Source organism: Orycteropus afer, unplaced genomic scaffold (assembly GCF_000298275.1).
Source record: "Orycteropus afer afer isolate SDZICR_OR568_19922 unplaced genomic scaffold, OryAfe1.0 scaffold00009, whole genome shotgun sequence".
Lineage (NCBI taxonomy): Eukaryota > Metazoa > Chordata > Mammalia > Tubulidentata > Orycteropodidae > Orycteropus > Orycteropus afer.
Window position 1 is genome coordinate 2,699,605 of NW_006921596.1, and position 12,810 is coordinate 2,712,414.

A 12,810-nucleotide genomic window follows, 5' to 3' on the forward strand; every position below is an offset into this window, starting at 1 on the left:
TTGTAGTGATTGTTGTTGTTGTTGTTTGCCGTCGAGTTGGCCCCGACTCATAGCGACCCCTCCTTGGGTTTCCGAGGCAGTATCACTACAGAAGGAGCTCTGGTAGCATAGTGCCTAAGGCACTTGACTGCTCACCAGAAGGCTGGCAGTTCAAACCCACCAGCCACTCCTCGGCAGGAAGGTTGGGCAATCCATAGTGATAGTGCCTTGGAAACCCAAGGAGGGGTCGCAATCAGTCAGGTTTGACTCGACAGCACATAACAACAAAGCCCTTTTTTGGTTGCCATAAGCTTGGTATATTTTTTCCAGTCCTTAATTTTTAATTGGTTTTTATCTTTATGTCTAAGGTGGGTCTCTTGTAGGAAGCATATCGATGGGTCTTCTTTTCTCATCCAATCTGCCACTCTCTTTCTCTTGACTGGTGCATTTAGTCCGTTCACATTGAGTATAATTAGTGATAGGTATGAACTATTGCTGTCATTCTATTGTGTTTTTTTGTTGTGTTGTTGGTGATTTCCTTGTTCCAAGTATTTTTTTCTGTGCAGTGCCCATTTTGTTATCAAGTATTTCTTCTCTTTTCTTCATTATTGTTGGTTTTGTGCTTACTAAGCCCATGTGTTTTCTTTCTGAGTTTGCTTACGGAGATTAATTTTCCTTGTGGTTACCCTGAAGTAAATTTTTATCTCCTTAAGTTTGGAACAGTCAGTTCTATAAAGACATTGTCCTATCTTCCTCTTCATTTGGAAGTTTTGTAATTAAAATATTTATTCCTTCTATTTGCTTTGTTGCTGGTGTTGTCTGCAAACTGACTTCTGTATTTCTCTGTGTACATTATATTATGAGCTTTTTTTGAGCATCTATTTCTAGTTTAGTTTCTAAGTTGTGATGCCAAGTGTCTTGATTTTAATTTGTTGTTCTCTATTGTGGGTTCTCTATTGGAAGGACTCCCTTTAGCATTTCTTGTAGAGTTGGTCTGGTTTTCACAAATTCCCTTAATTTCTGTTTGTCTGAGAATGTCTTAATTTCACCTTCATATTTCAGGGGCAATTTGGCTGGATATATAATTCTTTATGGAAAGTTCTTTTCCTTCAATGTTTTATATATGCCATCCCATTGCCTTCTTGCCTGCATGGTTTCTGCTGAGAAATCAGAACTTAGTCTTATTGGTTGTCCATTATAGGTGATGTTTCATTTTTCCTGAGCTGCTCCCAAGACCCTTTCTTTGTCTTTGGTTTTAGAGAGTTTCATTATGGTACGTCTTAGTGACTTTCTCTTGGGATCTATCCTGTATGGGGTTCATTGAGCTTCTTGGACAGATATCTTTTCTTCTTTGTGATATGGGGGAAATATTCTGTTAGCAAGTTTTCCATAATTTTCTAAGTGTTTTTTTTTCTGGTATTTTTTAAAATTATTATTATCCTTCTGCTATTCCAATAAGGCATATGTTGTTTCTTTTCATGCCATCCCATATAACTCTTAGGTTCTCTTCATTTCTCTTAAATCTTTGTTTTGATTTTTCTTCATACAGGCTGGTATCAAGGGATTTGTCTTCTAGTTGGGAAATGTGTTCTTCAGCCAGTTCTAGTCTGGACAATGAATAAGGAAGATCAAAAAAGACCTGATGTTTTTCAGTTGTGGTTTTGGTGAAGAATACTGAAAGTACCATGAAGAATGAACAAATCTATCCCAGAAAAAGTGAAGCCAGAATGCTCCCTGTCCAGACTTTGTCTCACCTACATTGGTCTTGTTGTCAGAAGGGACCATTTCCTAGAGAAAGATATCATGTCTGGTAAAGTGAAGGGTCAGCAAAAAACGGGAAGACCTTCAACAAGATGGACTGGTTCAGTGGCTGTAACTATGAGCTCAGGTATAGCAAGGATTATGAAGATGGTGCATGACTGGGCAGTGTTTTGTTCTTTGCACATAGGGTTACCATGAATTGGAGCCAAACTTGACAGCACCTAACAACAACAAAAACAACACCATACTCAATGGAGAAAGATTGAACACATTCTCCTTAAGATAAAGAACAAGGCTAATGCCACCTCTCACCACTGTTAGTGCTGTACTGGAAATTCTATCAGAACAATTAGACAAGCAAAGAAAATATAAGATATCCAAATTGAGAGAAAGACATAAAACTGTGCACTTTTGCAGATGATTCAATCCTGTCTGTAGAAGAGCCCAAAGAATCCACAAAAAGCTACTAGAGCTAATAAATGGATTCACCAAAGCTGCAGGATACAGGGTAAATACACAAAAAACAATCAGATTTCAAGATATCATTTAATTCCCACTAGGATGGCTAAGATTTAAAATAAATAAATAAATAACAAATGTTGGCAAGGATGTGGGGAAATTGGAACCCTTATCTGTTGCTGGTGTGAATGCAAAATGGTACAGCCATAGTGAAAAACAGGTGCAATTAATCAAAAAATTAAGAATAGAACTTCCATATGATCTAGCAATTTTACTCCTAGTTATATACCCAAAAGATGTGAAAGCAGAGACTCAAATAGAGAATTGTACACGAATGTTCATTGCAGCACTATTCACAACAGACAAAAGGTGGAAACAACGTAAATGCTGATCAACAGATGAATGGATAAACAAAATGTGTTTAGGGAAGGGACCATGGAATACAATGGTATTCCATGGAATACTACTCAGTCAGGAGAAGAAATAAAGTATAGACATATGCTGCACTATGTATGGAGCTTAAAGAAATTATACTGAGTGAAATAAGCCAGCCACAGGAAGACAAATATTGCATGACTTCACTTATATAAAAAGACAAGAAAACACAAATGCATAGAGACCAAAATTCATTTGTGATTACCAAAGGTGAGAAGGAGAAGAAACAAGCTGTTAATGGTGACAGAAAAAATTACATTGTTTAAAGGTAGGGTTGCAGTCAATTGTTGTAATGGCTGTCAGTAAGTTTTATACCTGTACAAAGTGGAATTGGCAAAAGTTGTGTGATAGATTTACAGCAATGACAAAATAATAACAATAATAAAGTAGCTGCTGAGACTGCTTATGTACAGCTAAAAACTTCATAGGATTTAGTTGCTTGATTTGGAGGCTTAGGGTTATGGTTTCTTAGGACATCCCAGTTAATTGGCCTAATAATGTGTTTAGTGCTTTTGTTTTATCTCCTAAAACTGGAGTTTTAAAAGCTTGTAAGCAACCATCTAATATGTAACAATTGGTCTCTCTTTTCCTGGAGCAACTGAGGAAGAAGGAGAGTCAGGAATAGGAGAACATTGAATATGTGGCTAATTGCCTCCCGGAACAACTGCCTCCTTTGCCATGAGACCAGAAGAACTGGATGATGACCAGCTACTATCACTGAATGTTTTGATCAATAGAAGAATCCTAATCAAAAGAGGAAATATGTAGAACAGAATTTCAAATTCTCATGGACTGTAGACTTTCTAGAGTCAAGGAAGCTGAATGAACCTCTGAAACTATTGCCCTAAGATAACCTTTAAACTTAAATCAAAAACAGCCCCTAAAGTCATCTTAAAACCAAACAATAGTTTAATTAGTAAAAAATGTCTGCCTGGAACATTATACTCTTAAGAATTATCTATTTAGGATAAAAGTGACAACAGCAACTAGAAAGATTAGATTAGGGCTTTGAACCAGTTCACAACAGTTTAGTCATGGCCAATGGAAATAAAGGCAGTGCATGCATAACATAGCAACCAAATCTCTCACATGTTGTATTTTGACCACACTGCTTTGAATGTGTGTGGCTTTCCACAGTCCTGCCAATAACCTAATCTCTGGCATCAGGAAAATTTCAGGTAACATTGGGAAGAATGGATAACATTGCAAAAAATGAGAATTTCAAAACACTTTCTTGTGCTCTTGCAGAAATTGTACGTAGACCAAGAGCAGTCCTTTGAGCAGAACAGGCAGATACTTTGTGGTTTAAAATCAGGAAAGATGTGCATCAGGGTTGTATCTTTTCACCATACTTATTAAGTCTGTATGTTGAGCAAATAATCCGGGAAACTGGAATATATGAAGAAGAACGCAGCATCAGGATTGGAGAAAGGCTCATTAACAACCTGACCTCAGCAGATGACGTAACTTTCCTTGCTTAAAGTGAAGAAGGCTTGAAGCACTTAATGATGAAGATCAAAGACTACAGCCTTCAGTATGAATTACACCTCAACAGAAAGAAAACAAAAATCCTCAAAACTTGACCATGATAAATGGAGAAAGTATTAAATTTATCAAGGGTTTAGTTTTACTTGGATCCACAATCAATATCCATGGAAACAACAGTCAAATCAAATGACATATTGTATTGGGCAAATCTGCTGCAAAAGACTTGTTTAAAGTGTTGAAAAGCAAAGATGTCACTTTGAAGACTAAGGTACATCTGACCCAAGCCATGGATCTTTCTCAGTTTACTTAGGTCTTTGTTAATCTACTTCATCATTCTTTATAGTTTTCAGCACAAATATCCTGTTTAGATTTTGTTAGACTTGCATCTAAGTATGTAATTGTCTTTGTAGTATGATAAATATACTGCCTTGTAAATTTTGAATCCTATTCTACATCTCTAGTGTATAGAAATATAATTGTTTTTTAGATACTGACCTTGTACCTGCAACTTTAATAAATTCATCTATTAGTTTTAGAAGCTTTTTTGTAGGTTCTCTGGGATTTTCTACATAGATAATCATACTGTATACAAACAGAGTTTCTTTTTCTTTTCCATTATAATCTGTATGCCTTCTATGTATTTTTTCTTGCCTTATTACTGATTTGGACATCCATTACAATGCTGAATAAAAGTGAAGGGAGATGACATCCCTGTCTTATTCTTGATCTTAAGGAGAAAGCATTCAATTTTCATTCCATCAATAAGTTTGATATTAACTGTGAGATTTTTGTAGATGGTATTTATGAGGTTAAGAAAGTATCTTTGCTTGAGTTTCACTTCTGGCATCGAGTGAGGAGCTCCACAGAGACAAAACTGGTGGGAAAAAAAAAATTAAAGCAACTATTTAAAGTCCCTAGAAATGGTTCCAAGGGCATACAGCAAATGAAGTAAGTATGTTTACTAAAACTCATTAAGAACAGCAAGAGACTGTGGTACTTGAACCAAGACTACTTCTTTATTTTCCCTCCTAACTCAGTAAGACAGAAACTTCATTCCTGACTGGTGCAAGTAAGAGCACAGGACTCCCTCTCCCTCAGATCTTAGTCGGAAGGTTATCTTCTTGGGATAAGCAGAACTTCAGTGTTTCTCATCCTGCCCCAGCTACCTGTTGCTAATGATAAGTTTCAAGTGAGTGTGGCTGAGAGGTAGTTACTCTTTACTTCTTTCTGGCCCCCACGCATGGGATCAAGGCTCTACATTGGGTGCAGCATCTTTTGCACTGGCACATTTGTAGTTCATAAATTGTAGGTTCCAAGCTTGGAAGGGCAAGCCAAGAATACCTCAAGCTACTTCCCCCCTTCACTAAGTGCTCAGCTCCTAAAGTAGGGATATCTTTCAGAGAGAAATGTGCTATTGTCTCCACTCTGCACTCCAGAGTTTTGGAGAAACAGGTCTTGAAACAGAGCTTTTTTTTTTTTTTTTTAAACATCTTACTGTGGTTTGGGTGAAAGTTTGCAGAACAAATTTATTTCCTAGTCAACAATTTATACACATTTTCTTTTGTGACATTAGTTGCAATCAAATGGGACCACACTTTTCCCACTTCCACCTAGAGTTCCCCATTTCCCATCACCCATCTTTCCTGCCTTCTGAACTTTACTTTTTTGGCAGATGCTATCCTTTTGGTCTTGTATGGTTGATTGTTCTGAGAAGCATGTTCCTCACGGGTATTATTGTTCACTTTATAGGCTTATCATTTGGCTGAAAGTTGATCTCCAGGAGTCGATTCAGTACCCAGTTTGAAGGATGTCTAAAGGCCGTAGTCTCAGGGATTCCACAAATCTCTAACAGACAAACAAGTCTGGTCTTTTTAATGATTTTGAAGTTTGTTCTATATTATTCTCCCACTCTCTCCAGGACCTTCTGTTGTATCCCAATCAGAGCAGCAGTATGTATCCAGGTGTTTTCTTTTGGTCTCAGGCTCACAGAGGCTGTGGTTTGTGTGGTACATTAGTGCTTTGGATTAATTGTTTCCTTGAGTCTTTGGTTTCCTTCATTCTTCTTTGCTTCAGACAAAACAGAGCTTCATTTGCAAATGGTTTCATTTGCAACAAGATGTAAAGAACTCCAAGCCTAAGGGAACTGTAGTTTGCCAGAGAAAACCGTGGAAATAGAGTGCTGAAAGAAGTCTTCCTGGGGTCAGAATAAGACTCAAACACTGATCTCAAGAACTATTCCTTTAAAGGAGCCTAAACTGATTGGATCAGTCTGAGGAGTCATTTATGCTACAGAATGTTTTTGAGAATAGAGCAATCAGCCAGCAATAAGTGGAGCTTAACAATGGGTGTGGTGAGGAAAAGAAGCAGTCAGCAATAACCCTGACCAAACTACTGTCATCCAGGGTAACTGTGGGCATACCCAACGATGGCACCTAAGGAGTAACATCAAAGGCTTCACACTGTAGGGAGGGGGAATAGACGTCATTAAAATAATCTAATTAATCATTAAACCATAAATAAAAAGAATAAAACAATAATAATTTCTGGTGGGGGGTTGGACAACTACCCATTGTTGCTATGACGTATTATCTAAAATGTCTAGTTTTCAATAAAAAATTATGAGACGCACAAAGAAATAAATAATATAATCCATACATTGGAGAAAAAGCAAGCAACAAAATATGCTGTGAGAGCCACCAGATGTCAAATTTAGCAGACAAAAATCTCAAAGTAATCATTAAAAATGTTTTTAAAGAAACTATGATTAAAGAAGTAAAGAAAGGTATGATAACAATGTTGAATCAAATAGGGTATATTTAAAAAGAGAATTATATATATAAAGCAGAAATTCTGAAGTTGAAAAGTATAACTGTTAAAATAAAAATTTTATTAGAGTAGTAATAATCAAGAGTAGCTTTGAACTGGCAGAAGAAAGAATTAAGATAGATTGATAGAGATTATGTAATCCAAAGAACAGACACTTGGAGAAATGTAGAATGCCATTAACTACCCTAACATACATGTAATGGGAGTATTGTAAGTAATGGGGAAGTAAAAGGAGCAGATAAAATATTTAAAGGATAATGACTGAAAACTTGCAAAGTTTACATAAAATTAATCATTCTACACATCAAGAAATCTCAATAAATTCCGAGAAGATAAACTCAAAGAGATCCACAAACAGATACTTTGTAGTACAAATGCTGAAAGCCAAAGACAGGGAGGATATTTTCAAAGAAGCAAGAGAAAAATGACAAGAGAACCCCATTAGGATTAACAGCTAACTTCTTAACAGAAACAATGGAGGTAACAAGGCAGTAGGATAACATATTCAAAGTGCTCAAAGAAAAAAAAAAAACTGTCACCAAGAATTTGGCATCCAATAGGGAAGGAATTTTTCTTTGTTGGTTATCAGGGAAGAGAGGGGATATGAGGGAAAATAGATGGATAGGTAAGAGACAGGTATTCATATGGGTGAAGGGAAAGCCAATATAACAATATAACAAAAGCATGTGACTAGTACAGTATCACTAAGGAAAAGTAAGACACAGAGAGGTGCACAATAAGTACAGACAATAAAGATAATTACTATTGCATACACAATACTGCATTATCAGTAATAGCAAACACTAATGGATGAATGCATAGGTAGACAGGCAAGAAGATCAGTTATGGATAGAATGGAATACACCCACAACCATACATAAGTTTGGTGGAGGATATTCCTACCTAAGTATTTGTGTGTGCTATAAAAGTGTCCATATAAGTATAAAGCTAACAGGGGGCAAAGTTAGGATAGCTTCTTAGCCATGACTAAGCACCTTGAGAGAATGAGTCACTGGGCTTGCGGGCTGGGAGCCATGGTCACGGGGGACATCAAGTTCAATTGGCACAACATCAAAAAACTAAACTCACTGCCATTGAGTCAGATCTGACTCATAGCAACCTCTCCTTGGGTTTCCAAGGTGGTATCACTAGACCTGAAAGTAGATTGCCCAATCTTCCTTCTGAGGAGTGGCTGGTGGGTTTGAACCATCAGCCTTCTGGTTAGCAGTCAAATACTTTAGGCACCACCAGAGCTCCTGGCACAACATAGTACACAAAAATACAGTTCTACATCTTACTTCAGTGACTAATACCTGGGGTCTTAAAAACTTGTGAGCAGCTAAGATGCAATTGTTGTTCTCTCCTTACCTTGACCAGAGAAGAGTGAAGAAAATTTTTTAAATGGTCCAAAGGACTAATGGACCATGAGAACCCTAGCCTATATGACGCTGAGACCAGAAGAACTAGATGTTGCCTTGTGACAAAGGCCACCATCAACCTTCAGAAAGGCATCAAAATTGGACATCGTGGATAAAGTGGGAGAAAAAAAATTTTTTTTTTTTTTTTTTTTTAAAAAGACCAGTTATACTGGTTGGACAGAGACTGGTAAAACCCCTGAGACTATGGCCTTGATCACCTTCCAGGCCTGGAATTGCACTCACTTCTGTGGGTTAACTCAGCCAAACAATAGTCAGGCCTACGAGCTGAACAACTACATCAGGGAGAATGCACTTCTTAGAGCAGTCAACCATGGGAGATCAGAAGAGCAGTATTTGCACAGAGAGATAGGTAGGGAGGCAATAATGCATAAACAAGAAAGATTTGGGAAAGGGTAACCAGAGGGAGGAAGTGGGAGGAGAGCTTTTATTCTGCAGGGAATGTAATCAGTGTCACAAAACAAAATGTGTATGAACTATTGAATGTAAAATGAATGAATCTGCTTTGTAAAATTTTACCCAAATCACAATAAAAAGTTAAATAATAATAATAATTGTGTATCCAGCAAAGCTATTTTTTCAAAGATGAAGGCAAAATAAAGACATTCCCAGATAAACAAACATTGAGAGGATGTGCTGCCAGCAAACTCAACTTACAACAAATGTGAAAAGTTCTTCAGACTGTAAGCAAGTGACCCCAGGCAGTATTTTAAATCTTCTTAAAGAACAAGGAGCACCAGTGTTGTTGTTGTTAGGTGAGGTTGAGTCAGCCTCAACTCATAGCGACCCCTCCTTGGGTTGCCGAGGTAGTATCACTATAGAAGTAGATTGCCCAACCTTCCTTCCGAAGAGTGGCTGGTGGGTTTGAATCGCCAGCCTTCTGGTTAGCAGTCAAGTGCCTTAGGCACTATACTACCAGAGCTCCCAGTAGGGTAATTATAAAAGAGAGTATAAATAGTAAAAAAAAAATATATTTTCTTAACTACTTTTAAAAAACAACTGTATGAAATAATAGGTATATAGTGTGTTATTGAGTCTGTAACAAATAGAAATGTAACGTATTTGCACAAAGGAGATAGGTGAAAGCAAAGCTGTATTGTGCAAAAGAAATTATTCCAGATGGTAACTTAAAACTGCAGGAACAAAGAAAGAAAACAAGAAATGATAAATAAGAAAGTTAATATAACAATAAATACTTGCTCTCCTCTCTTCTTTCAGCTTCTTTTATATATTAATTATTGTAATGATGTATTCTGGGTTTGTAACATTTATAGATATGATCTGTATAAATAATATCACAAAAAAGGGAAGAGAATAGAGCAATGTAGAGATAACATTTCTACCTCTCATTTTCATTAAGCTAGTATAAATTTGACACTTATTCTGATAAGTTAAGATGTCTATGGTTAAACCTAGAAAAACCTATAAGGAAATAACTCAACAAAATATAGTACAAAAGCATTAAATAAAATTCTACATTAGAAATTATTCAAATGCAAAAGAAAATGATAAAGGGGGAATAAAAAACCAAATCAAAGTCAAGGAGCAAAAAAGACATGAGCCACACAGAAAACAAACTGTGAAGTATCAGCCATAAATCAACTATATCAATAATAACATTAAATATGCATGGATTAAATAATCACAATAAAGAACTAATAATTCTTAAAAATTAGTAATCACAATAAAGAAATTGTCACACTGGCTTAAAACAAACAGGATCCAACTGTATGTGTCTACAGGAAACACATTTTAAATTCAAAGATACGAACAGGTTGAAAGACAAATTACGGGAAAAGATACATCACATAAATAGAAACCACAAGAAAGCTAGAGTGGTTATACTAATATCGGCAGGGGGGGATGAATTTTAAATAAATAAAAAAAAAGTTACTAGAGGTTATAGGGACATTTTATAATAATTAAAGGGCTAATTTAGCAGAAAGATTTTAAGATTTATAAATATATACACACTTAACAACAGAACACCAAAACACAGGAAGCAAAACTGACAGTAGGTAATAGTTTAATACCTACTTTCAATAATAGATAAATTTACTAAGCAGAATATCAACAAGGAAATACAAGACTTGAACAACACTATAAACAACAAAATCTAACACTCCACCCAGCAATGGCAGAATATACATTCTGCTTAAATGCATGTGGTACATTATCCAGGATAGATAAAACAAGCCTCAATAAATTTTAAAGTATTAAATAGTGCAAGATGTGTTTTTGCCAAAGGGGCAAGAAAGCAACATCGTCTGACCTCCTCTAACCCCACAAGAGAAAGACAGAACACCATCAGTAGCCCAAGGCCTATTCCTGTGAGACCAGACATGCTGCCTCCCTCCAGCCCTTTCACCAACCTTGGTACCAACTGTTCCTCCCACAGCACCCACCACCTTTCTGCTGGGTTTGATAATGCACTGCAATAGCTACACAGAGCTCACAGATTATGGGGTTCATTACAGAAGCAACAGGCTTCAAGTTCAGGAACATGTTCAGTCTCTCTCAGCCCACTGCCTCTCACCTGACAGTCTCTCTCAGTCTCTCTCTCAGCAGTGTGTGTCTCTCACATCTTCCAGCTGGCAGTGAGAGATTCCTTCTGCCTCCAGGAGGGCTCCTTTAGAACCTGGCAGAGTAGCCAAACTACCCAATCCCAACATCAGAATTCTATACACCTGAGAGAGAGAGAGAGAGAGAGAACTTTCCAGGAAATTACTTGGTGCTGCTCCCAACAGAAATACCCCCACGTGGATAACTTTAACAATCGGCAGGTACTCAGTTGCTCATGGCAAATTCCACCATGGAGTTGACAAAGATTTATGGCTAGAAAAGCCACACTATGTAATGTTATGTAATGTACTACACCACAGTTTTCCTACCACAATAAATTAAAATCAGAAATAAATAACTTAGAATGAAAAAATAAATTTGGAAGCTGAAAAATATGTGGAAATTAAACAAAACACTTCTAAATAACCAATAGATCAAAGAAGCAATCCAAAGGAAAATTCTAAAGGAAAATTAGAAAATATTTTGCAATGGAAAAAAAAAAATGAAGATTGAACAAATAAAAACTATAGGCTGCAGCTAATATAAGATACAGAGGAAATTTTATAGCTACAAATGCCTATATTATAAAAAAAAAGAAAAGTCTTAAATTAATAACCTAACTGTCCACCTTAAGACACTGGGAAAAGAAGAGCTAACTAAGCCTAAAGGAAGGAAGGAAATAATAAAGATTAAGCAGAAATCAATGGAATAGAGGATAGAAAAACAATGGAGAAAATCAGTGAAACTGAAAGATGATTCTTTGACAAGATCAAGAAAACTGACAAAGTTTTAGTTATATTGACAAAGGGGAAAAAAAAGAAAGAGAAAAGACCTAAACTACGAGAATCAGAAATGAAAAAGAAGACATTATTACAAATCTTACAGAAGTAAAAACAGTGTAAAGGAATACTATGAACATATAAAATGGACAAATGCCTAGGAATACACTACCTATTAAAACTTACTCAAAAAGAAATAGACAATCTGAGTGGACTTCCAAGTAAAGATATTGAATGAGTAAGCAAAGCAAAAAACTACTGAGAAAGAGAAAGCCCAGGTCCAGATGGCTTCATGCTGAATTCTACCAAACATTTAAATAATTATTACTAGTTACAAACTCTTCCACAATATAGAAGAGGATGGAACACATTCCACCTTATATTATGAGACCAGTATTACCCTGATAACCAAACTAGGCAAACACATCACAAGTAAAGAAAACTACAGACTAATATTGCTTATGGATATGGGTGCAAAATTCCTTAACAAAGTACTAGTAAACCAAATCTATCAACATAGTAAAGAATTATATACCATGATGAAGTGGTAATGACAAGGTGCCAAGCCCAAAACATCTGAAAATCATGCAACATAATATACTGTATTATATATTATACCATACTACATATTACTACTATCATTCAAATTTATGCATCAATCACTAAAGCCAAAGATGAAGAAACTGAAAAATGTTACCAACTTCTGCAGTCTAAAATTGACCAAACATACCATCGAAATGTACTGATTATTATTGGTGATTGAAATACAAAAGTTGGAAAGAAACAAAAATCTTCAGTACTTGGAAAATGTGGTCTTAATGATAGAAATGATGCTGGAGATTGTATGATAGAATTTTGCAAGATCAACAACTTATTCATTGCAAATACCCTTTTCCAACAACATAAATGGTAGCTATACTCATGGACCTCCTTAGATGGAACACACAGGAATCTGATCAACTACATCTGTGGAAAGAGGTGATGGAGAAACTCAATATCTTCAATCAAAACAAGACCAGAAACAGACTGTGGAACAGACTATCAATTGCTTGTATGAAAGTTCAAATAAAAGTGGAAGAAAAATT